Source organism: Protopterus annectens, chromosome 1.part0 (genome assembly GCF_019279795.1).
Source record: "Protopterus annectens isolate FY-2018-M chromosome 1.part0, PAN1.0, whole genome shotgun sequence".
In the NCBI taxonomy this organism is placed as follows: Eukaryota; Metazoa; Chordata; order Ceratodontiformes; family Protopteridae; genus Protopterus; species Protopterus annectens.
In genome coordinates this window covers 131,563,111-131,588,381 of record NC_056725.1, presented here as the reverse complement: position 1 = coordinate 131,588,381, position 25,271 = coordinate 131,563,111, and positions in this window count along the sequence as shown.

Below are 25,271 nucleotides of genomic sequence, written 5' to 3'. Positions count from 1 at the left end.
TAGGCCTCATGCATTGAAAATACACACAATACAAAAAAGCAGTACGAAGGTTCGAATCATTCATTGAGGGAATGTATTCGAGAACATCTGGGGGATATCAGGCATAACAGAGATAGTAATGCTTTAGCACATCATGTTAAAATCAGTGGACCCCAGCATAAGTTCAAGTTTTTTGTACTAAAATTATGAAGGATAGTATTAGAGGGGGTCACATCATTAATAAGTCTGAGATGGCTGAACAATGATGGATCATGTTCTTTAATGTAGCAAAGGCACCTGGTATTAATGATATGGTGTCTCTTAAACCATTGTCACATGCATGTGTACTCCCTCATTGAAGCTTTTTATTAATAGATGTGGTTGTCACATCTTGTATGTGTTATTATATAATGTTTTTACAATGCTTTGATATTATGTTCTTGAATATGTATATATGTCTTTAAGAGGGTGGTACTTTTAATTAGCTTGATTAATTGGATGGTTTTAAATATGGAGCAGGTACTGTTATTTATGTGAGTCTGAAGAAGTGACAGGCCATGAAAGCGATAACTCTTTCTTCACATTAAAGTTACTTCTGTCTTTAAGCTGTGGTGATTCTGTTTGTTTTTTTAGTTTTTTATACTTGTTTCTGTACCTTTTGACAGAATCTTTATCCAAGATCTTTTTTTATTATTATTTTGAAAGTCTCTAATTATCCCTACCTTCTCACCACTAGAGCAATAAGCCTCACTGATGTATTAACAATTTTCAGGGTAGTAATCACAACAGTAAAAATGCTGTAAGAATAAGGACAAATTTTAAAATGGCATCACCAACACATATATACTAAGCACTCAGATAGCTATGCACTGTCTGCATCAGAAAAAATACATATGTATCCCTGAATCCAAGATAGAAACAAGGTGATGGCACAGTTATCATCATTTGCATGGGGGGCAGGAGGCCAATGCTGACACAAAAGTAGTGAGTGTGTGAGTAAGAAAGACAGACAGGCAGAAATGTAGCTAATTAACAAATGGCCACTGAGACAGAATGAACTACAAGCCTCATGAATACATCATGTGCCTATTATGTATGTATGTCTGTATGTGCACTCAATGTGAAATATGTGTGTGGGTGCCTGCAAGAACACAGCCAAGCTCTGTGCTAGCTCTATGTCCTGGCATGTCAGACAGGTGTGAGCCATGCATGGTAGAGGTATCAGTTCATCATCATTGCCCTCAGCCATGAGAACTGGCTCTGCTAGGAGTTGCACTGGCAGCCAGCTGTTCTTGGGCAACTGCAGCTGCTGTCCTCTGGGCTGATGAAATAATATGAGTATCAAGACCCCATCCCCCGGCCATGTGTACAGATCAAAAATTGAAGTCTTTTTTAAAAAATATTAGTTGCATTTCCAAAGATTCATGGGGATTTTCTTAAGAATGTTACACCAGATTTTTGCCACGAGGATCTGATTTTTGTTACCATAGATATTGTAGACCTTTTTCATGTATTCCAGTCATTAGGACTTGAATGGTTTCACAAAGTGATCTTGGATTGTGAAAGTTTAACCAATTCTGAAATTGTTTTAATTACTGAGTTCATATAATTGGTTTTAAACAGCAATTTTATGTTTTTTAATGGTGAATACTACAAGCAGGTTAAAGGTGTGGCCATGGGGGCCTGTTGTGCCCCTCTTTATGCCAACCTGATATTATATTACTGGGAGAACTTTATCTTTAACTCCCCTTTTGCCTCTTGTTGATATGTCTACACTTGATTTTTGGACAATATTTTGATTTTATGGGAAGGCACGTTAGATGGTTTGACTTGTTTCTTCAATTATATTAGTCGTACTACTACTTTCCTAAACTTCACACATTAGTATTTCATGGAGAAAATTAACTATTTAGATGTTACTTTGTATAAAGATTTTAATGAGGGTAGATTCCATTCTATGTGTTTCAGAAAGATACCTTTTTGAATTCCTATTTGCACTACATGAGAGAACACCGGTTCTGTCAAAAGATAGGTATAGTCAAGGAGCAAATGATTAGGGCAGCTTGAATGACCTTGGATCATCAGCATTGTGTTGCTGAGATTGAGTTTATTAAACAGTTGTTTCTAGAAAGACGGTATACATTGGACTTTCAACAAAGTATCATTTGAAATTATTGAACAGCGGAATATGAAGTTCACACCTATTTTTAGGGGTGACATGGAGATTCTAGTGGCAAGGAGGGTATTGAATACCCTTGTGCAGAAAACATTTGTCAAAACTTTTAATTCTCTATCCACACCATAGAAAATACTGGGAAGTCTCACCCACCTTCTAGAGGTTAGAGACAGTATTCTGCTAAACCATTTTTTGTATGGAAAAAGAGCAGGAATTTGAAGGAAGTGTTAGAAAACAAGGCTGACATGAATGCAGTGTGGAATAATAAGAAACTTGGGACTTTGAAGTGTGGAGTTTGTAACCAATGTAAGCACTTGAACAGCACAGGAGAAATTTATTAGGAAGCCAGTGGCTTATTAATAAAGTCCACAAGACATTATAATTACAGTGGTATGGGAACTGTTTGAAATGTTTATTTAGCCCTGTGTGTGGGCTGCATCAGCTTCTATGTTGGTAAAATGAAGAGATTTTTAAGGAAACACATCTATGAACACATATGACATAACACATGCCAATGAATCTAATGCACTTTATAGACATGCAGTCTTGTCCTTCATGTAAATGTCATTTCTTTGTACTTGAACAAGTCTCTACTAATTTTAGAGGTGGCCCGTGGGAGACAAGAGTTGAATACAGGGAACTGTTATAGCAGTTCAAATTAGATGCAGGGAATTCCTCAGGATTAAATGATAACATTTCTATTTTCAGTGTACTAAAAATTCATGCAGCCAGGTTATAAGGTGTTTACATTTTATATCCAAAAGGTTTTAACATGGCTTTATTTATTACATTAAACTGTTTTACATAGGTTGTTATTTATTATACGTTTTATGATAATTTTTTTTTGTTGTGATTGATTTTATTTGTTTTTTATTGGTTTGGACACAAGCAAGTTATATTTGGTTTGTTTACATATTTATTTACTTTTTAGGTTTGAACTATGTACTCTCTGTTCATGTTTCTTTAAGGAGTTTAAAAATGCACAAAACACGCTGATTCCTAATGGCCCCAGTTCAAAAGCAAGTTCACAGAAACAAAGAGTAAAGGCAGTAGATGTCCAAATAATCCAATTGAACAGTAATTCTTGGTAAAAACAGGTTTATTCAGTCGACACCACTGGTTATTTGGACATCTACTGCCTTTACTCTTTGTTTCTGTGAACTTGCTTTTGAACTGGGGCCATTATTATTTTTTCCGCACGCTGTTTCTGAGCTCTGTCGGCTGGCTGTGCTTTGTTGTGTTATTTATCTTTAAGGAGTTTAACAAACAATTAGTGGATTCTGTTACATTTATATAATCTGATTGGTTGATTGGGGATTTTTTAAGTACTTAAAGATGGTATTGTCTAGTTTTTTTTAGTTTTTAATGAAGTCCAATAGTCGGAGGATGAAAGCACTCAGCTCTATTGTTTTAATAAATTATTGTTAACTGAGTTTTCCTTCTTGGCCATTATTTGGTGCACAACTTGCATTTATATTCAAAAAAATAGCTGAAACTGAAACTTGCCTGGCATGTCCATCTACACACATGTGTACTGAACAGCTGTGTTGCATAACTCTATTAACTCAACAATAGGTACAGAAATAAAAAAAAAATCACTGGAAGTATTCAAATTATATATTTTAGTATACAAGCAAATATAAAACTTGCTATATGTAAGCTTATCTGGGAGCTGCTCCTGGGACACATCTGTCCTCCCAGACACATCAGCACCAACATCAAGCACACAGTATGCAGTTTCTGGTGAACTGTCTATATCTCTGACAGTGGACAGGAACTCTTCATTTGGTATCAGTGGAGGCTTGGTAGCAGGACCCCCCCTTCATAGCTAGTTGTTCATGTGCAACTACAGCTGCTTTCCTCTGGGCTGATGAAATCATATCAGTGGACTGATGATGCACCTGATCATGATTCCTGCTGTGACCTCCTATTGCATTGACATCAGTGACTAACTGGTTCCAAATCTCCATTCTGACAGCAATATCCCCATGTCTTCTCTCAAGCAATAGGGCTCCATAGCCTCTCAAAGCCTGGATTATCACTTATTTTCAGAGTCATTGAAAGGGGGTTTACATGGATTTGTAGGCATGGATGCCATAATCCTACATGACATAAAACAGAGAATGCTAAAACACATAAATATCATATAACTAATGCATTGCTTATGTACACATTTGTCAACATTAATCACTGGAAACACACTTTTTATTTAATAAAACTGAAGGTTATGTGGGTGTTCCACCTCACACACAAACCAAGGTTTGTGCAAACCAAGGAATATCATTTAAGTAATGTATTATGTTTCCCACTGAAATATCAGGATCCCTACACATTTACAACAGAAAAGCACTTGAAACACACTTTTGTTCTTGCAACACAGAATGGTAGGTAGCTGCCCCACCTGCAAAATAACAAACAAACAAACAAGTGAAGGTTCATACAAACCAAGGAATACCACATAGGTAATGTATATAGATGCTTTCCACACAATTATCAGAATGTGTACATATTTACATCAGAAAAGTCAATTTATGGATGCCGGGCACTTTTTACTGTGCCCACTACTCCTGTAGAGGTTGCCCTAGGCCATCTCAGAAGCATAACACCTGTGTCAATGGCACATAAATTGCATTTCTCATCAATAACATAGAACATTGTAAAATCAAATTTTAAAAATAATACTTGTGCTGAAAGTATAACCTGTTTACCTCAGACATGTAAATGCCTACCAAAAATGCCTTTGCTAACAGTGAAGTATAAGAAGTGCTTACAGATAAAATTTCCATTTTCTGATGGATATATAAATACATTTGCAACATTTTACAACATTTAGAATACACTTAAATAATACAAGTATTCCTTAGACAAATTATAAGCCTTCTCTATCGATATATCTACTTCAAAGGAATAATAATAATGCTTGCTTCACTATTTCCTTTTTATGGTGTAGATTCAGCCCTCTGAGCACCATGAAATTGCAAATCCGGTGTGAAATCATTAAAATTGCTGAATACTAAATGTTTGATTTTGTGTAGCAGATGTAAGCATGATGTAGATACTACACCAGTGTTAAGTACTAATGGCTTGCAAGTGTGAATGATTAGGGTGAGTGAAGAAAAACACTACAGCAATTTAGACACCCTTCCCTACAATGGGTGTGTCAGTGAGGATACACTTCCAAAGTATGGAACTAACTTCAGCAAGCTTTTAAATGAAACAAAACAGCACACATTTATAATTTTTATAATAATAGCCAAACTCTCCTTCCTTTGCTTACAAATATTTTTCCCTGCCATGTATTTTTATCATGGACATTTAAAGGACAATGGTAAAAAATGCATTACAGACTGCATGTCTTAGATTACATACAGATAATGGAAGAATGAACACAATACAATGAGAAGACAGAGCTGCATTTGTGGAAACATATTCATAACTGGCTGTGTGATCACTCATTGCACTAAATATGTAAGCCATACATGTACAACCAGCTGAGAATGTATAAGTGTACATTACTCTGTTAATACTGTAGAGGAAATGTGAATTGCTTGTATGCCCATGATTTGATTGCCTTTAAAAATCTGCATCTGTGGCAAAGAGAGATAATACATTCCAAAAGTGTTTTGCAATTTCTTTAGTTTGATAGTTCAAATCCATAGCTGTGTAATTCTTTAACATGTGTTTAACTGTTTTTGTTTCTCTTTTTAACATTTGTGTGGTGCTCAACTTAGCTCAAACACAGTCAAATGTATAAATATTTAAAACTTAATGTCAGTTGCCTTATAAAGTGCAACCACAGTTAGCAGCACTCCGCAGTGTCATCACTTTGGATGATGACAGCATAAATTAAACTTGTGAACCAACTGTGTGTGTAGCACACCTTGTAAAGACTCACAGTACATAAGATAGGTAGACCGTGGTTTGAGTTTCACATTATTGTTTTATTGGTAAACACTTATAATCATTCTGAACAAAAATAATGCATATTTGCTTTTTCTTGTCTCACTTGAACATTGCTCACCAGTACACAAACAGGGTTCACTGCTGCCTATAAAAAAAGAGACAATGTTACTTGCAAAAAAGAAGCATTGTTAAGTGCTTTACCTTTCTTCACACAAACAAAAGTGCATATTATTAATGACCATGTTTGGCAAATACTTCTGTAGCAATGAGCAAAAAACACCTATGTAGACATATATGCATTCTCTATTTTACATATATTTGAATCCCACAATGTATAAATTACTTTTATCAGTGTGTAAAGTCCCACAAACTATGTGTCAAGTCATACATTTGATTCCCTGAAATTAAGGTCTTAAAAGCCAAGTCATTTAACATAGTGTTGACTTTTGGATAAACTATTATCAGGTCTATTAGCACACATGCCGTAAATTATTGCCAGCTGTCACATTATCCTTCCTATATCATAAACTGCTTTTCTCTCTGTTTGACAGTGTTGCTATCCACTTAACAGCACACAAACATGGTTGACATGGTTGTGCAGGTTTGCACACTGGCCATAAAAATACTATATCATGAATTGGCAGAAAACACTTTAACTGTTGTTAGAGTACCTGTGCAGACATTGCAGGAGCTGGGAAGAATGGTGTCCAATTCAAGGCTGAAAGGTGGGGTATGGAGGAGTCAAAATATTCATTACACTCCTCATAAAGCAATGCAGCTGTAGGCTGTTGCTGCAGGGGGGCTATACCGGGCCTCAGTAGAAGGCTGAGGCTTGAAACAGTCTAGTGAAGGCTGTCTGCAGTGCTACTGGCATACAATGTACTGGAAGCAAGGCAGGAATCATTATAAAGACTTGAAACAGTGCAAACCGGTACAACTCAATCACTTGGCTGGATAAATTTAGGACTACTGACATCCCACATTTATGTAAGTATACAGACAAAGCAATTTGAACTGATATAGAATGCTGTACGTATCCAAGACTGGTATGGATAATGCGTTCATGTCTCTTTCGCTCTCTCCTTGTTTGTTTTCCAGATGGTCAGGAAATTTCAGTGAACAGGGAGGCACATGCTGAAAGATTAGAAAGACTAAGGGAGGAAAGGGGTATGTATGCAGCACAAATGAACATGATTGTATTATAATTATTGCTTTTCCATATATTACTAACAGCTTAAGTATGCAGATCTTAACTGTAAAAGCAAATGTGCATGCTTCTTTTCTGTTGCTCAAGGTAATTGTAGTGTATTCAGACTTGGTGGGTTCAATTCCCACAAGTAACAAATACATTCTAATTACAAAAATATCATTCTTTATTATTAATTTCATCAAAATTGGCACAGATGCCATGTTGTTAACTTAATCTTTATTCTCTTTAAAAGTATACATGCAGTATATGCATATTAGAAGGATTAATTGCTAGTATTCACAATTCTATTTTTTTATTTTGGAAGCTCTATAGCTAATATGATAGTTAAAGTATATTTAATTGTAATAAAGAATTTATGTGACATATAATGGTTCTAATCATCTGTTTTTTCCTCACTCCACCCCGTATCCCTCTTTTTTACTTTTTACATATGTGAACACACAGTTCTGATGTCATACTTTTTTTGCCAGAAAACAAAATGATATTCAGCAGAGTAAAGTAGGCCAACCACTGCTGCTCAACCTGCAAACACTCCACTGGTTGCAGCAGCAACATCAAGCACATCTGGGATGCAAGTGGGCAGTTCTACCTCTGCAGCCACTGCAATACCTGGGCCATCAACATCAAGTCAGATTTCCCTGGCAGCTGGTGCGTTGGTACCCTCTGGGAGTATTGGTGGAGGTGGAAATTATGTCATCTACCAAGACATGCCAGGGATGAGGTGTGATTTATTATAACATAGCATTGGTACATGCCTCAGCCTTCTGGATAAGTTGCTCATTGGAATAAGGTAAAAAACAAACTGTCAAGCGATCCCACAGGAAGCCAAGGAAGGGGACAGTGATGATAGTTCTGAAGATGAGGACTAGATTCTCACTATCCCCATGCTTGATGGGCATGTGCCTCTGATGTCCTCTGCTTGGCACCAATCCCTGGTTCCCCAACATTTTGTGTCCATCACCAACCCTGTGTCTGTCTTGCTTGTCCTGTTTGCCTGTACCTGCTTCCTTACCTACCCTAACTGACCCTCACATTCCTATGTCAATTCCCTAGCATTCCTCTCCATCTGATGTCCCATAAAACATAATGTGTCCCATACATAGCTCTCTACTTCATATATATATATATATATATATATATATATATATATATATATATATATATATATCTTCTTGACACACTAGATTTGGTCCAATTGGCTATACAACATGTTTATGCTGTTGTCACCCATCTGTGTTCTGGTGACAGTCCAAATTCATCCAATTTTCTATCCATGTTCACATTACACTGCTAAAGAAGTGGATAGCTATGCATATTTCCTAATTCTTCCTGCAAATTCCTATACTGCTTCCCTTTGTTCTTCCCCCTGCTTGCCCCCCATTTCACCACTTTCTTATTCGCCCCATTTTTATACCTTTAATCTGGTCAAATAATAGTATCACACACCGCAAACATAGCAAAAATGGACCCTAATAAAGCCTTTTACATTTGCATGGAGTTTGGCAATGCAATAGGATGGTGAATGGATCTTCATGTCCTATGTCAAAAACTGTTTATTTTTTGCCATTGGCCACACTAGTCCAGTTATCCTCGTGCAGTGCTGCTTAACACTGCCTGCTAAAGGAACACAGACTTAAAGCTGAGTAAAGACAACACTTTGAAACATTTACTATGACAGTAATTTAGACTACTGAATGTAACAAAAATGCAAATTCCTCTGTGGAGTGTTGACATAAAACACTTGACTGATGGGTTTTTTTTACAGTAGCTTCAAGGGTTTGATTCCAGATTCATCTCTCATAATTTCTTAGTGTGATGATATATGTGTATTACATAGTGTATTACATATTTCATCACATTTTCCAAAGTTATGATTTCTCATGGAGATATATTGGGTACTACCCCAAATGAGTATCTCAAGTTAAATCCATCCCCATGGCTATCACATATTTAGCAAACCTTGTTCAGCTTGTCATAAGTCTGCTGTCCCTCTCCTAAGCCTTCTCTACCCGTGTGACTCACTTAATACTTCACAGAATGTAATAGTAGTAATGACAACAGACCAAAACATGACCATTAATGTTCCATTAAAAAAAAACACTATGAGGTGTATGTTCTTCTCTTCTTGTACTCATCACATGTGTATATCTATTATATTGATGGATGGCATCTGCAGACTGACTTGACGCTGATGATGGATAATACTAACATGTTACCTTAATCCAATAGTTTATCATTGCTTATGTACTGTGGAATGTTTTAAAATCATCTGTAGGATTCTGTTTGTGACATGTTGAGGTGATGATGGATGAAATCTCCTTCCAGTGTCATGTGTAAACTGTCCTTACTGTGATAAAGTATACAGCACACACTTTTCAGGATATATGGCCAGACACAAATAGTTAGCATATCTGTTAAGCCAAAAATTATAATTTCAAAATATGCATCACACCTTGTCATTTATAGAAAGCTGTACAGACAACTAAATTGTGAGGCCTACAAAAGGGTGCCACAGTGTTACAGTGGTTAGCATTGTTGCATCACAGCAAGAGGTTTTTCAGTTTGATTCTTGGCTGGGGTACCTTTTGTGTGGAGTCTGCATGACCTCCCTGTGTTTGTGTGGGTTTCCTTCCACATTCCCAAGACATGCTGCAGATAGATTGGACATTCTAATTTGGAGTGTGTGTGTGCCTTCTGAGGAAGGTTGGGTGCTGGGCTGACAAGTTAACACCATAAAACTCGGCTGCCACTTGTTTTGCAGACTGTTAATCTGCTGTGGTCACCCCTAATGGGAGCAGTTAGAAGGAAAAGAAGAAATGAGGCCTGCAAAACAGCTGATAGTTGTACAACTGTATAGAGGTAGGCATTAATGGTACATAATAGTTGTACAACTGTATAGAGGTAGGCATTAATGGTAAATAATAGTTGTACAACTGTATAGAGGTAGGCATTAATGGTAAATAATAGTTGTACAACTGTATAGAGGTAGGCATTAATGGTACATAATAGTTGTACAACTGTATAGAGGTAGGCATTAATGGTACATAATAGTTGTACAACTGTATAGAGGTAGGCATTAATGATAAAAATTGTGGAAGACATACACATGCTTTACTGTAGTCATTGCTTGTCACATCTGCAGTAATTATCACATTTACTCATGTAATGCCATCCTGACACGATCTGTAAAAAAAAAATTGACTGAGGGAGGTTTGAGCTCTGGGTTGTTTGTGCTCTGAACATGAGTTGACTTGGCCTTGTGAAAGCTAGATAGCAGGTGTATATTTTACACCCGGTACTGCCCAAAGTGCTGACAGCCATGCAACACAGCTTATTGTGTTTGCATGAAGGAAAACAAACCAATAGAAATATTACTACTTTCCCATTTAAGCAGAGAACCATGTTTGCTCGTCTCTTAACTCCATGCAGACAGAGAAGGCAACAGCAAGAGTTCTTCATGTCCTAAAAGTTATGACACAACATTTCCAATATTAACTACAGTGTGAACAGCATAGTATCCATCAGCTCTTTTTCTCAACATATATTCATTACTACTTCTCAAGTTCAAGATGTATTCTTTAAATGAAAATATCGCATGCACAAACACTTTGCCATCATTTATACAAATCAGTTTCTCAGTGAAGCACTATGTAAAGAGGCATTTGGCAGGTCTTACTATGCTTATTGCCTATCAAAAGGCATTTGAAAACACAACAAATGGAAGGGACTTGTTATTCACTGAACATATATTTACTCAGACTCATGTGTGCCCTGCGCCAATGCACTTGAAATTATATCTCAGTAATAGGTCTAATGTCAATTACAATACAGAAATTAAGAGTACAACTGCATTGTTGCATTTGTTAAAGCTTTATACTGACGCTAGACATTGAGATTGTCTGATACTTGTATAACTGTCGATATCAATTCATCAGAGTATGAACACTTATACATCAACACTTACTTTCATGCTGCTTACAAAATTGTGTGTGAGTGTGTGTGTGTGTGTGTGTGTGTGTGTGTGTGTGTGTGTGTGTGTGTGTGTGCGTGCACATACGCAAAAGTGTGTGTGTGACTGAGCATGTTATGGACACAACAAAATTGAGAAACAGGTACATGTATGTCTCAGTTCTGCAACATGCATTCATGACAGCTTATTGCATATAGGTTAAGAAGTTGTCTGTTAAAGTATTTGTGTGCATTGCAAGCAGAAAAGCAAATCCAAGGTCAACACTTTGCACACAAGTCTTATAACAGTATATGTTATCTGCAACATAATGATGATATCATCCTCTATAAAGACAACTACTAGAAGGGAAACAATCAGACTTCAGTTATAATATGAATGTTAACTACTGTGCTTTGCAGTTGGAATAAGTAGATAAGGGTTCAAATTACACAACATACAAATTGTGTGTGTGTCTGTATGTGTAACTGTATGTGCGTACTCAGAAGAGCATGCATCTGTGTCCTAATGTCTGCACTCAAATCTCATGGAGAACAAAGTGTTACAGTTATAAATGACTACACAAAAATTTCATACAGCCCTCCCATCTTCTTTTAAACATACACTGATGATGTCATCTGCTATAAAGTGCTCTGCCACAATGTAGAAGCCATAATTGTGTCATGGCGCTTGTGTTAAGAACTGTGTTCTCCAGCTTGTGTATCTAGTTAGGTAGGGATTCTAATTTCACTGCAATCAACTTGTGTGTGTGTGTGTGTGTGTGTGTGTGTGTGTGTGTGTGAGTAATTAGAATAATATGAGTCTGTGTCCTACACAAATCATTCAAGTCTCATGGAGAACAAAGTTTTATAGTTGGACATGACTAAACAGAAATGTCATATAGCTATCACAAGATCTTCTTCTCAACATACACTGATGATGTTATCTGCTGTGAAGTGTTGTTTGACACATCAACCATCAGACTTGTGTCATGGACCTAGCATTAAGTACAGTGTTCTGTAGCTAATGGTTAGAGAATCTCTCTGCAGGTAACTTGTTTATGTTTAGTTAGCTATCATTTTTGAGACTATTTGAGAGCAGCATGCAAGACACTTGTACTAACATCTTTTTCTCACCAGAAACTGATAATTTCATCTACTATAAAGTGTTTTCTAACAGTACAAAAGTCAGACTTGTGTTGTAATGCTAGCAGTAAGGACTTTTCTGTACATAGCTAGGCAGTGGTTCTAATCTCACTGCAGTCAACTTGTGTATTTGTGTTCAGTTAGCTGTCATTCCTGAGACACTCCTGCTGATGTCTACTTCTTACCAAACACTGATAATGTCATCTGGTATAAAGTGTTGTCTGACACTATGAAAGTCAGACTTCTGCTGTGGTGCTAGATTTAAGCACTATGCTCTACAGTTAAGGTGTATAGCTAGGTAGCAGTTTTAATCTCACTGTATTTGACTTATGTGTGTCTGTTCAGTTAGCTGCAATTCTGGAGACTATTTTAGAGCAGCATATGAGACACTTCTACTAACATCGTCTTCTCACCAGACATTGATGATGTTAACTGGTATAAAGTGTTGTCTGACACTATGAAAGTCAGACTTCTGCTGTGGTGCTAGATTTAAGCACTATGCTCTACAGTTAAGGTGTATAGCTAGGTAGCAGTTTTAATCTCACTGTATTTGACTTATGTGTGTCTGTTCAGTTAGCTGCAATTCTGGAGACTATTTTAGAGCAGCATATGAGACACTTCTACTAACATCGTCTTCTCACCAGACACTGATGATGTTAACTGTTATAAAGTGTTGTCTGACACTATGAAAATCAAAGTTGTGCTGTGGTGCTAGCATTAAGCATAGTGTTCTGTAGGGGTTCTAATCTCACTGCAGTCAACTAGTATTTGTGTTCAGTAGAGTACTGGCAATCATTATAGTTGTACATGCCTGTTCCTGAAGAACATATATAATAACTTAAACTCACATAGTCTGGCAATGTTACAGATTAATGCTAATATTCTAAAAATTGTTTCTGATTATGCCTACTTCTGTTAGCAGTTGTCCATGAGTATGTTACTATGTCTCCATGATTGTTTGTGAGGTATGCTGACATTTCATTCATATTCAAGCAAGTCATTTTGTAGATCTTCACAACATGCAAATGTCCCCTATTGTATATACCATCCTTGCTAAGTATCTTCTATAGTGATGTTTCTATCACAACCATTCATCTCCATTGACATGTAACCTTGTGTGACAGTTACATGTATACTATCATGTGTGATAATATAAATATACTTGTACAGGGAGGTGTAAACAGCAGTGCATACTGTGCTGTCTACATAAGTGTTTAATGTTATGCTACTGACTTGTCTGGGAAGTGTACATACATTGACATATCCTATGCTATGTACACTACCATATTTTACATACCTTCTTCCTTTTTCTTCATTCTTATCATTCATCTATGTGGCCATTTTAATCAGCACACTTTCTCTGATTAGTGGATTCATGTTGCATTGTATTTACCCTTGCTGATCACCCCAACATCCATTATTTCAGTCTGTAAAAACTTGTTGTAGTGTACATTGCACTGAGTGCACTGTTCTATAATGTGTTAGTCCTGCAGTCATTGCAGTATTTTCACTCCTGGTAGTCACTCTTGCTGTCCACACAATCGTGCAGAACATGTTTGCCCACAGGCAAACCTGTATGCATGTTCATTCTGTGCTCATGCTGCTCTGCATGGTTTCTTGGCTGGTAATCCTGTTGCTGGCCATGAAACCATGCTTGTATCCATGTAAGCATGATGCATGACATACATATGCAATTAGCACTGCTGATCATCATGCTAACACATAAATTCCATGTAGGCTTCGCGCAAAGCCTACACTGAGTTTATTGAATCACCAGGATAGACAATAAGGTTATAATCTGCTAACATATTTTCTTCTGGAGTCCTTTGATTCCTTTAGTCTCCATTTACCTCCCATGTGATCAGAGAGCAATTCAATTAATCAGATAGTGTTCTTGGATCATCCTGTAAAGAGTCATGTGTGCCTAATTTGCTTACAAGTTAATAAATAAAATAATAATAAAAAATGACTGAAAGCATTTGCATTTTCTTATTACTGGTTTACTCCTCTAGTGTGAGCTGTATAAATTAGTATTTCCCTTTATTATAAATCTTCTTTAGAACAGCTATTTTATATAACACTGGGGTTTTCTTAGAAAAGTAGAATACATTATGTGTTTTTGGAGATATCTGCCTAATTTTTTTAATACTGTTCTTATAGTACACAGAAGCAACAGGACACTGCAATTCTGCCTCAGTGAGAATCATTCTTGTTGTTTACCTGATGACTGATAGTAAACAACTGGCTGTAAGACTGGACTACATAATGTTTCATAATTGCTATTGTCCAAATGTATACACAGTTGAAGGTAGAAACAATAGGATCAAAATCTCCCCTCACTTATGTCTCCATATCCACTCAGGCATGATCTTCCTTCACAGGGCAGAGCCTGTGGACAATAATCGCTGCCCCTTACATAGGAGGAGCTGTCACACAAGGCACACCTCTGCAAGAGCTTTCCCTGAGAATATTGTTCCTCTACAATAGCATGTATGCATTAACATTGGCCCCTTTCTGTTATATAACCATACCTCTGCCACAAGGCACACCTCTGTGAATGTTTTCACTGAGAATATTATTTTGCAATGTAAACACGTTTAGAATGAAGAGTCTATATATTAACCTCAAATAGTCAAATCTGCATCTTCCTTGTACTGAAAAGTGGCTGTGACATCCCCCCAAAGAAGCAATCCTTGCACTCTAAGGACTACTTACCAAATTGGCCACTGTCCTGTCACTTGACCATTAGATTACACTGTGGAAGCCAGTTACTTTGTATCCCTAGCTTTTTGTAGTATGCATTCAGTAAATGTAAGAAAACCTGTTCTACTTTGGTTTGTGCCTTTTTGCTAATTGTTGAGCATCAGCCATAAACAGATTGCTCTCTGTAATAAATGACCTAAGGGTGGATTACATAGCAGCCTGGGCTTGATGACTAAGCAAAATAGTGGACTGTTCCACATGTCCAACCCTCCTCCCTTTGAGTCTGGATCACTGTAGTAGAATGTACTTTTAAATCTTTTTTCCCATGGGTCTCCTCATCCATTTGGTCACCATTTTTCTTCACAAGGCAGAGGCTGTAGACATTACATCAGTCCCTGTCCCTTACATAGCAGGAATTCTGCCGCAAGGCACACCTCTGTGAAAGTATTCACTCAGAATATTGCCAGTGTGCAAAACCCTGCTAACATTACTTCAGTCCCTGCTCCTCACACAGCAGGACTTCTACCACAAGGCACACCTGTGTGAAAGTTTTCTTTTTTAATTTTGTCACTGTACAATGTAAGCAAGTTTAATTCTATACTGCTTATACCACTCTACCCTCACTCTCTCTCTCTATGTCCTTATACAATTAAATCAGTACTTTCAGTTACTACCCTTTCTTACTATACCTATTCTATATAGTTAACAGACTCCTCACCATATAAATTAATTTTTATTCATCAGGATATTTCTGTATCCTGACCTTTCAGTCTTACCTATCAATCCCTGTATTTACCTATGAATCCTACCTGTTATCCTACTCTCCTTTACTCTTACCATTAATCTCTATTATCTATAACTACATCTCCCCCTCACTTCTCCCATCACACAATATAACCATCCATACATCCTTGTAAATCCCAAATATGCTGCTACTTCATCTCGCTAGCATTAGTCATTATACTCACACTCTCAACCAGCTATGACAAGTATCTCTCCCATTGTTACATACATACACCTCCACACAATAATTAAACCAGAATAGTACAACACATTCCTCTAATATCTCCACCAGCCCACACAAAATTAATTACATTAGCACCCTCAAATAAAAGCAAGCACACATGCTCCACCATTGTCCAAAATCATGTATAAACCCAAGCCCAAATATAAGTGACTCTTCAGTAGCCACATTGCTAAATGTACAATAAAACTGGGAAAAGATCTACATCCCAATCCCAGCCCCACTCATCTAACTTCAGACCCCACCAAACCAGCCTCCACACATTCCGAAACAGCAACAGGCTACCTTTCCAACCACCTAGGACTTAAAATACTACATAGTAACCTAAGAAGTCTATATAACAAAATCATGGAAGTTTATGGCTGTATAGCCCACTACTCCACTGATCTCTTCATAGCTACATAAACCTAGTTAAAGCCAACTATCAAAGATACAGAAATAGTCCAACCAAGTTATAATATACTCTAGACTACAGAGAACCAACAAAAAAGCAGGTGGAGTTGCTATTTTCTGCAAAATTGCTCTAGATCTCTCTGCTTACCATGATACTATGCCTACTTTCAACAATGCTGAATTTTTCATCACTCCTCAAACTGAAAATACTCACACGTCTCTGTAGATACATACCACCTGCTAATGACATTCCCATCCTTGAAGAGATTGTGTCCTGGATCTCAGCCAACATAAGACTAGAAACCATCTTCCTAGGAGATGTTAAAATAGACTGGAAAAAGATTCAGTTTGGCTATATGGCTTCTCACAATTGATGAACAAGAATTAACAAGGCCAAATCTAAAGAATCCATCCTAGACTGTATTCTAACATCAACCACAAACATTGTTGCCACAAGTGGCACCCTACCAGAAAGCCTAACCAACCACCAGCTAAGCTACGTAATCCAATACACCAAACCGCCCCACAAGGTTCATCATTATAACACAGTCAGAAACCTCAGACACTGACAACTCCACTCTCAAATGTGCTCCTAGGGCACTACCCATGCTCCAAACACTTACCCAGAAATCTTCCTCCGCAGAAGCTTGGCTCAAAAAGCTACAACTCCTCCTGAATCAAAAAAAAAAAAAAAAAAACTAAACCACTATTGATCACCCACAGCTCTCTCTCCCCAGAAAAACTACCATTAATATAGTGTCATCCAATGAAACCAGTATAGAACTGGTATTCCGTAACAAACTACTAGGTGTAAATTTAGACAACCACCTGAAATTTGATGTCCACCTTCAGCAAGCCATAAAGAAGTTACACCAAAAGCAAGGCTGTCTCTAAAAGAGTAAATAACTACCTAACTAACTCTGCTAGACAAAACAAAGCCACTTTTTTTCTACTCCCCACCAGTATCCTAATGAATCTCAACTCATCTCTGTCTGGCAAACTGGAGCAATGCTACAATAAATTAACCAAATTTGCAACCAACCAACAGTATAGATCACATCACTGCCTCTTACTAAAACAACTAAACTTACTTAAACTAAATATTTTTCTGTTGTATTCACAATTAATTACAGCCTTCAAACTACTTCACATCCCTGAAAAATTCCCATCTTTTTACTCTATCATGTGACCATATATTACTAAGAGACCTCTATATTCCACTACCAAATCATTATTCTCCATAACTAAACTTAACAACAATGCAGAATACTGCCTGTATTCATGCTACATTGCTAACAGCTGGAAGACCATCTCACTCCACTTAAGAACAACCTGAGGTCTGAAAGACTTTAAATGCAAACTGAAGCAACACCTGATAGATAAACAGCTCTGTACCTGTATCACCCCTGGTTAAACTGGTACTAATACAACTACATAAATTTGTGCCATAACTATCTGCTGCACAAAACTTAATGTACTATTATCGCAACTATCCCCTCCTTTATCATCTCATCTCCTTTATCTTCCTTGAGCCTCCTTCACTCCTTCCTGTGGGCAGCTCTAACTCTTTATCTTATCTTCCTATGTCCTATATACGTTCATAGGTTCATAGGTAGGTACTAGGCTATCTGCCCAAAGGCATTTATAAGCCTAGCCAGAATGTGTTAGCTTTCGCTGCCCCCTTAGATTAGTTCCATGTGCCTCTGTCCAGCAGAGCCACTTAATTGATCTCGGGATAAACTTTCTGTTTCCCATCCACTCGTCAAAGTTTCTTTTGAAGAGTGTTAGCGAGGAGCTCTGCCTAATGTAGATTGGAATCTTGTTCCAAAGCATGGGGAAGTCTCTGTGACAGAGATCTATCCCTCCAGCACATCCTATTTATTGTTGTGGTGAGGTTTACATCCCTAGAGCGTGTGGCTTGAGGGGATAAGGTTTTCTTTAGGTGGAGCATGTCCATCAATTCTGGGTTGGACATGGCCTTTTATGTCAGGCAGAGATCACCTCTGAGTAGGCGGTATGCAACCGAGTACAGCTGGAATTTCTTCAGTCGAGCTGCATAGGGCATCTGTTTGAGGCCAGTGATCCTCTTGGTGAGGTACTTCTGTGGTTTTTCAAACTGTTGCAGGTGTCTTGTAAGGTACTTCCCAAATGGGGCATTGTACTCTATGATGGGTCTGATGAGTGATGAGTAGAGGGGCACAATGACCTCTTTTGATCTGGATGCAAACCCTTTTGTTATTAGGTGGGCCACATAGAAGGATTTTCTAACCACTTTGGCAATGTGATTATCAAAGGTGAGATTACTATCTACTTGGGTCTCCAGATCCCTTATTACGTCTTCCGTATTTAGGGGACTAGCACCTATGTGGTAGTTTCCAAAGGTGATGACTATGCACTTTTTGACATTTAGCTTGAGGCCATGATTTTGACACCAGGTATCTGTCTCAGTGAGACCCTTTTGGAGGATGTCTGTGTCAGCCAGAGAATCAATTATGGCCCCTAGTTTGCAGTCGTCTGTGAACTTGGTTAGCCATAGTCCTCCTGTACTTGCCTGTACCTCTGAGAAGTAGATGCTGAACGGGAGGGGTTTTAGGACTGAGCCCTGGGGAATGCCACTTATAACTGGTTTAGAGTCGGACCTAGCACCTGCAACTCTCACCATGTGGGTTCTGTCCATGAGCCAGTTGGCAACCCAACTTGTGACGTAAGGATTTATGTTCAGGCTGGTGAGCTTGTCTATAATACCAGAATGGGGAATGGTGTTGAAGGCCTTTGCGAGGTTTAGGTAGGCTGTGTGTACCAGCTTTCCCTAGTTTATAGCCTTGGTAACTGTCTCAAAGAAGTCCAGCAGGTTTAGGAGGCATGATCTGCCCTTAATAAAGCTGAACTGGGTAGGGACCAGTGTTTGGAAGTTCCCAATGTCTCTGTTAATGAGTTCCATGATGATGTGCTCCATAGCCTTGCAGACCAAGCTAGTCAGGCTTATAAGTCGATAGCTCCTGGGGTCTGTTGTGGCTCCATCTTTGTGGAGTGGAATAACCATTGCTGTGCGCCACTCTATGGGTACGTAGCCTGTGGAGAGGCTGAGTTTGAACAGTGTGTTTAGGTGAGGGGTTAGTTCATCTTTGAGCTCGTATAAGATGCAGCCTGGGATACAGTCTGGTCCCATTGATGCTGTTTTTTGGCTTTGGAGAGGGATATTTTAGCCTGTCTGTGATTTCAGGGACTCTACATTCTTCTGGTATGGTTATGGGCCCTTTTGGGGGTGACAGGGTGATAAAGTTTGCGCTGAACCTGTCAGCCAGGATGTTGGCAATATCGGTCGGTTCAGTGTATTTTGTGCCATTCTGCACTAACCCTGAACAGATCTGAGCATTGCTTCTTAGATTCTTGACATAGCTAAAGAATGCCTTGTGGTTATCTTTGGAGTACTTGGCAATTTTTCTTTCAAAGCTTGCCTTGGATGATTTTATGAAGGATCGTAGTTTCTTGCTGATACTGAACAGGGATGTCTTCCCTTCTTGGGATTTTACTCTTCTGTACTAGTTTCCTCCTCCTGTTGTATAGCTTGTTTATGGCAGGAGTCTACCAGACTGGTTTCCTTTTCTTGGAGGAGTGAGTCTTGGTTTTGCTTGGGATGGCACGATCCATGCATTCTTGTAGGTGCCCATAGAATGCATTAGTAAAAGATTTTGTAGCTTGGACAGCGTTATCCTTCAGCATGGGGGCTTTGAAACTTTCCACCTCGTCTTAAGTAATGTGAAGTTTGCTTTTGAAAAGTTTTTCACAGTGGTTTCCTTGTCCGGGTTGTGGGGGTGGAATGTGGATATCCAAAGTGATTTGTTTATGGTGAGATCTAACCAGCGAGGGGTTGACCTCTGGTGTGGAACACCGGTTGCCCATGTTGGTGATGACCAGGTCCAATATGTTGTCACCTCTGGTGGGAGGGTTGACCAGTTGAACCAGGGTGTTTGAATTTATAAATTCTAGGAAATGTTGGGCAATGGAGTTATTACTTAAGTAGTTCGCCCAGTTAATGTTTGGGTAATTGAAATCTCCCAATATTAGGGTGTTTTGTAGGACCTTTATGTTTCTCAGTGTTTCCAGAAATGCGGAATGGGGGTCCTGGGGCATGGTGGGTGATCTGTAGCAAACTACAATTTGAATTGCAGTTTTGCCCATTGTTAGTTGCACATGGATGATCTCTGAAGAATCATGCTGTGCCACTAACCTGGAGGTGTGGGTAACCTTGAAGAATATGAATACGCCCACACCTTTTCTATTTCGGTTCTCGTTCTGTGGCTGAAATGTATGGTATGAGTTGTAGCCTGGTAGTGCTGGGGTGCTCTCTGGAGCCTTAAACCAGGTTTCTGTTACTGCACATATATCAGTTTTCTCCATACTGAGGAGTGCCTCGAGTGCGTGCATTTTGAGGTTTAGACTTCTGGCACTTTTGAACATATTTTGAACAGGTCTTTACAAGAAACAAACTTTCTTACATAAAACCTGACAATCTGTGCACACCAATGATATTGCACTGCATATACTTCCCTGTACTTAAAAAAATATTCATATACAACTCATATAACTATTATTTTTAATCAAAACTGTTTGCAAATGATGCAATGGATGTTAAGGATGTCTGAATAATGGTACTGTTGCTCATGACTGAAAATGACTGTAAATGAGGAAACAATGCAGACAATGTCCATGATGTTTGTATAATGCAACTCTTCTCCCCAATCTAGAAAAGGGCATCACTCAGTCAGCGTTTTGCAGCAAACAAATGCCAAAATAAATAAATAAATAATAATAATTAAGTATTATATTGTTTCTGATGAATGACACCTTTTTACAGATGTTGAACCGTTTTACTTACAGCATATCATGATGGGAAGAATGACAGCTGAGATGTCCTTTGATAATGTTTTTTAGTGTGGAGCACTGATAAGCAAAGGAGTTGTTTGTGAGTGAAAAACAATTATGTACGTTTTGCACAATAGAAACAGTACAGTGCAGGGGTGAATGTCTAGGACTTAAACATCGAAAACAAACCAGCTTGCACTGAGGCTCTGAGAATTCTGAAAAAATGTTTCTGTGAGTAAGATGACTACATTGGTTGCCTAATCTGGCATTGTATCTGTGTCAATGACAGTCTACTTGGAAGAGGAAGAGAGCTAACAGTGTCTGGAGTAGTTACTGGGCACTGGTGACAGCAGAGACCCCCTGCATCATCTTCAGCATTGTCTACATTGTCCTTCTTCACAGTGTAGCATATCATCTTGTTGTTCCTAAGCTCATTTAGTAAATCAGGACAGTATGTGTTTCTAATGGGAGGAAAGATGAATCTGAGAGATATCGGCCTTCCTCTTTGCCTTCTACAAATGTTTGCTGAGCCATTAAAAAAACATATTCTCCATACCAAGTGCGCCACTGAAAATAGTTTTTGAAAAAGTACTGGCTTTTCCATCCTCTTTTTTTGTTCCTCAATTAAAACTTAAATGTTTATTTTATAATAGTACTATAGTTGTTGTAGGAGTTTTTCCATACTGGAATCCTTTATTCTTACTTATCTTTATTTCTTATGCAAGTAAACTGGACCACTGGGGAGTTTTTTCAACCATGATCATATTAAAAAGCAAAAAGAATAGCAACAAAGACAACTTAAATGTAATAAACATGATACGGTATTAGGGCTACTTTGCTTTATGGTATAGTGTAATAAAGTCTGTAGACCATTAGAAGAAATAAGCACCATAAGTGCTCACATTGGCCACAAAGCCCTAAGGAGCTAGTTGGGTTTACAGTAGGCAGATAGAATATATTTTTATGTTTCATCTGGGTATTTTCATGTGGATTCAGTAATCAGCAACATTTTTATAGAAATGACAAGGTAGGTTCTCATTTTAGTCAGACTGGTGTCATAAAGGGAGAAAGCTCTGACTTTGAACCAGGTGACCCAGATTCAATTAGTGACTTGGTAAGTGTGATGGCTTGGTAGGGAGGGATGAATTGTACTGGCAATTGGCAGGCTCCTCTGTTCAATTCCTGGTACAGTTCTGGGCACACAGATGGAGCACCATGCTGTGGTTAGGATGCAGAGCAGGGATGAGGGCTGCAGCCAACCAGGCAGGGAAATCTTCAGGCTTCACCTCATGGCCTGCCAGCAAACAACCAAGGGAAGTGTCAGCTCAAGGGTGGGGTTTAGGCTAGGGGGAAATGCTTCACCATCTGTAGTATGATGACATCCCACTTGTTCCATCCCACTCTGCTATGTTGTCAGTTACACCCTCCAGAGCTTGTGCATGGAACCAGGGAATACATGTGCAGGTGCTCTCCAAAGCAGGGAAACTTCCAATTGCAGGTCACACCAGAGACCCTGCCAAGGCATGACATAAAAGTTTCATAATTGAAATTCCTATCTCTTATGAACCCACTCTGGGATTCTCCCCAAAAAAGTGCTTGACCCCACAACACATGCATTAAATGGTTGCTTGGTCTGCTCCTTTTGGAATGCTACCCTATACATAAAATACATGGATATTTAGCCATTAATTAAAAACTCATAACTTTTACTAACCAGGTGTGCTTTCTAGTATGAGATACCCCTGCTCAGAGTATTATATAGGGCATGCTTCTAAAGCTGTTAGGATCACACATTTTGGGACAAATAAGAGATAATTCATAATAAGTATGACAGCACCTAGTTGCATGATGTTTCTTTCAGTTTTACAATTAATATTTCTCCTCTAAAGTTTTTTATTTTGAATAGACTTCCTGATTTTCACCTGTATGTAGAACTGATTTTACTGTTTTTACAAGTTGATGCTAGATATATTTTTCACTATAAATTGTGTTCACTAAAGGTACAAACCATGAACTACATTTTAACTCTTTCTTATAAAAGATGCCCACCATTTTTGTTTTTTATTGGTATATATACTGAGTGGTATCAGCTAATGATTGGTCTTATTTTTGTTACAGTCAATAAATGCGCAGTTTTGTAAGGCCATAACTAGTCTGAAAGTAGAAATATTCAAGCAACAGCTTAGAGGTTTATACCTTAAAAGCCGGTGATGTGTTGGAAATTAAAAAAATAAAACTGCACTGTTTTTTCCCCAACAGATTCCATGTCATACTTTAACTTGTAATTGTATCATTTCATTACTGCACTTTCTTGAACTTACTGGTGGACTTCATGTTTATCTTACAGAATCAAATCAAAGGTGGCTGGACTGCTTTAAGAAATTGTTTTAGTGTATATTGCAGCTCAGATATTAATAGTTTCATAGTTCAATAAAAGTTTGTCCTTCAACTCTTACGAGTTGGCAGCCTACTGGAAGTTCAAGAATTGGTATTGTAAAGTCCCAAAGCTGTGACAGATTATTTGCAGTACTTGTGAAATAAAAGCAAAGTTGAAACATGGTGTTATACATTAAAAGCATTTTTGCTGGAAGCAAGAACCCTGTCCCCCTGCTTGTAGAGGACTTCACCACCAATACTCCTTCTAATTATGTATACTCTGACAATATTCTTTCTCTGCGAAGAGGTGCACTCAGAGATGCAGCAGGTCTGGACTTGGTATATATTTACCTCTAATTATAATTACTTTCTCACAGTTTGTAGGATCACACTTATTGCCATAAAACATACAATGGGAACCCCAAAGAATGATATCCGCTAACACTATTTGCCTTTATATGTCACATTCTGTCATCCTTATGGAACCATGTCCACTGATAATTATTAAGTGAAATCCTGATTTTCTAAAGTGAAAACATTGAGTGACCATGCCACTGATGGGCTTATCAGCAACTTTTAGAAATAAGCTGCATTTTAGTACTAAGAGATAGCATTCTTGGTTGAAATTGTAGCAAGTTATATTTACTGTTTTATCCAACTTGCTACAACCCCAGATATTTTCCTCTTTATGGAGGGATTCTGGGCACAGGGAAAGTTTTAAGTGGTTGATAGTATGATGTGTTCTTCTGAATGAAATGGCATTACTTTCCATGTTTTTGGATGTTTATTGGTTTGATTTGGTGAGATGATTATTGCACCGCAATTATTTTTTTATAACAGACACTTGAAAAACAGTTACTGTATGGACTTTTAAAACATTATTTAGAAGAAGAATTCTGCCATGTATATGCAAGAAAGATAAGCAAGGTAACAAGTTGAATTGTAAGCCCAAATTAATTGTTCCATCAGATAGCTGAGGTGTGCGTAGATCTTGATGTACTGATGTTATGATGTCAACTACATATTAAAAAAGCAAGACTTTTGGGAAGTGAAGTATATTAGTAACAGAGCAATGTTGTTGGCATATTATCTTGCCCATAGATTACAAAATCTGAATGAGACAGAATAAAAAGGCAAGCTATGGGTTCAGGGGTAGCAGCTAGGCATGAGGCCAGGGAGACTAGTGAGGAGCTTATCTCGGTTTCTCAATTGCCTCAGATCATTGTATGATTAAGTAACTTGGGTCAGAATCAAACTATAAGCAAATGAAAGCTGAAGGAATCAAACCTTGGACTACAGGAAGCAGCCTATAGCTTTAATTGCCTGTGCTAACTGCTAGAAAAATGAGTAAATGGCATACAATTTTATACTTAATTTAAGATACGCAGGGTTTCATGCAGCATAGGTGCCCCTGACCAGAATTAATAGAAGGTTATACTGTAATACCTGACATTTCAGTCTATGTCAGCATACTTCATATCACCTAATTAGCAGATTCCTGGAACTATCAGTCATTCAGAAGATGTTTGCTGTTCTGTAGCACTGCTCAT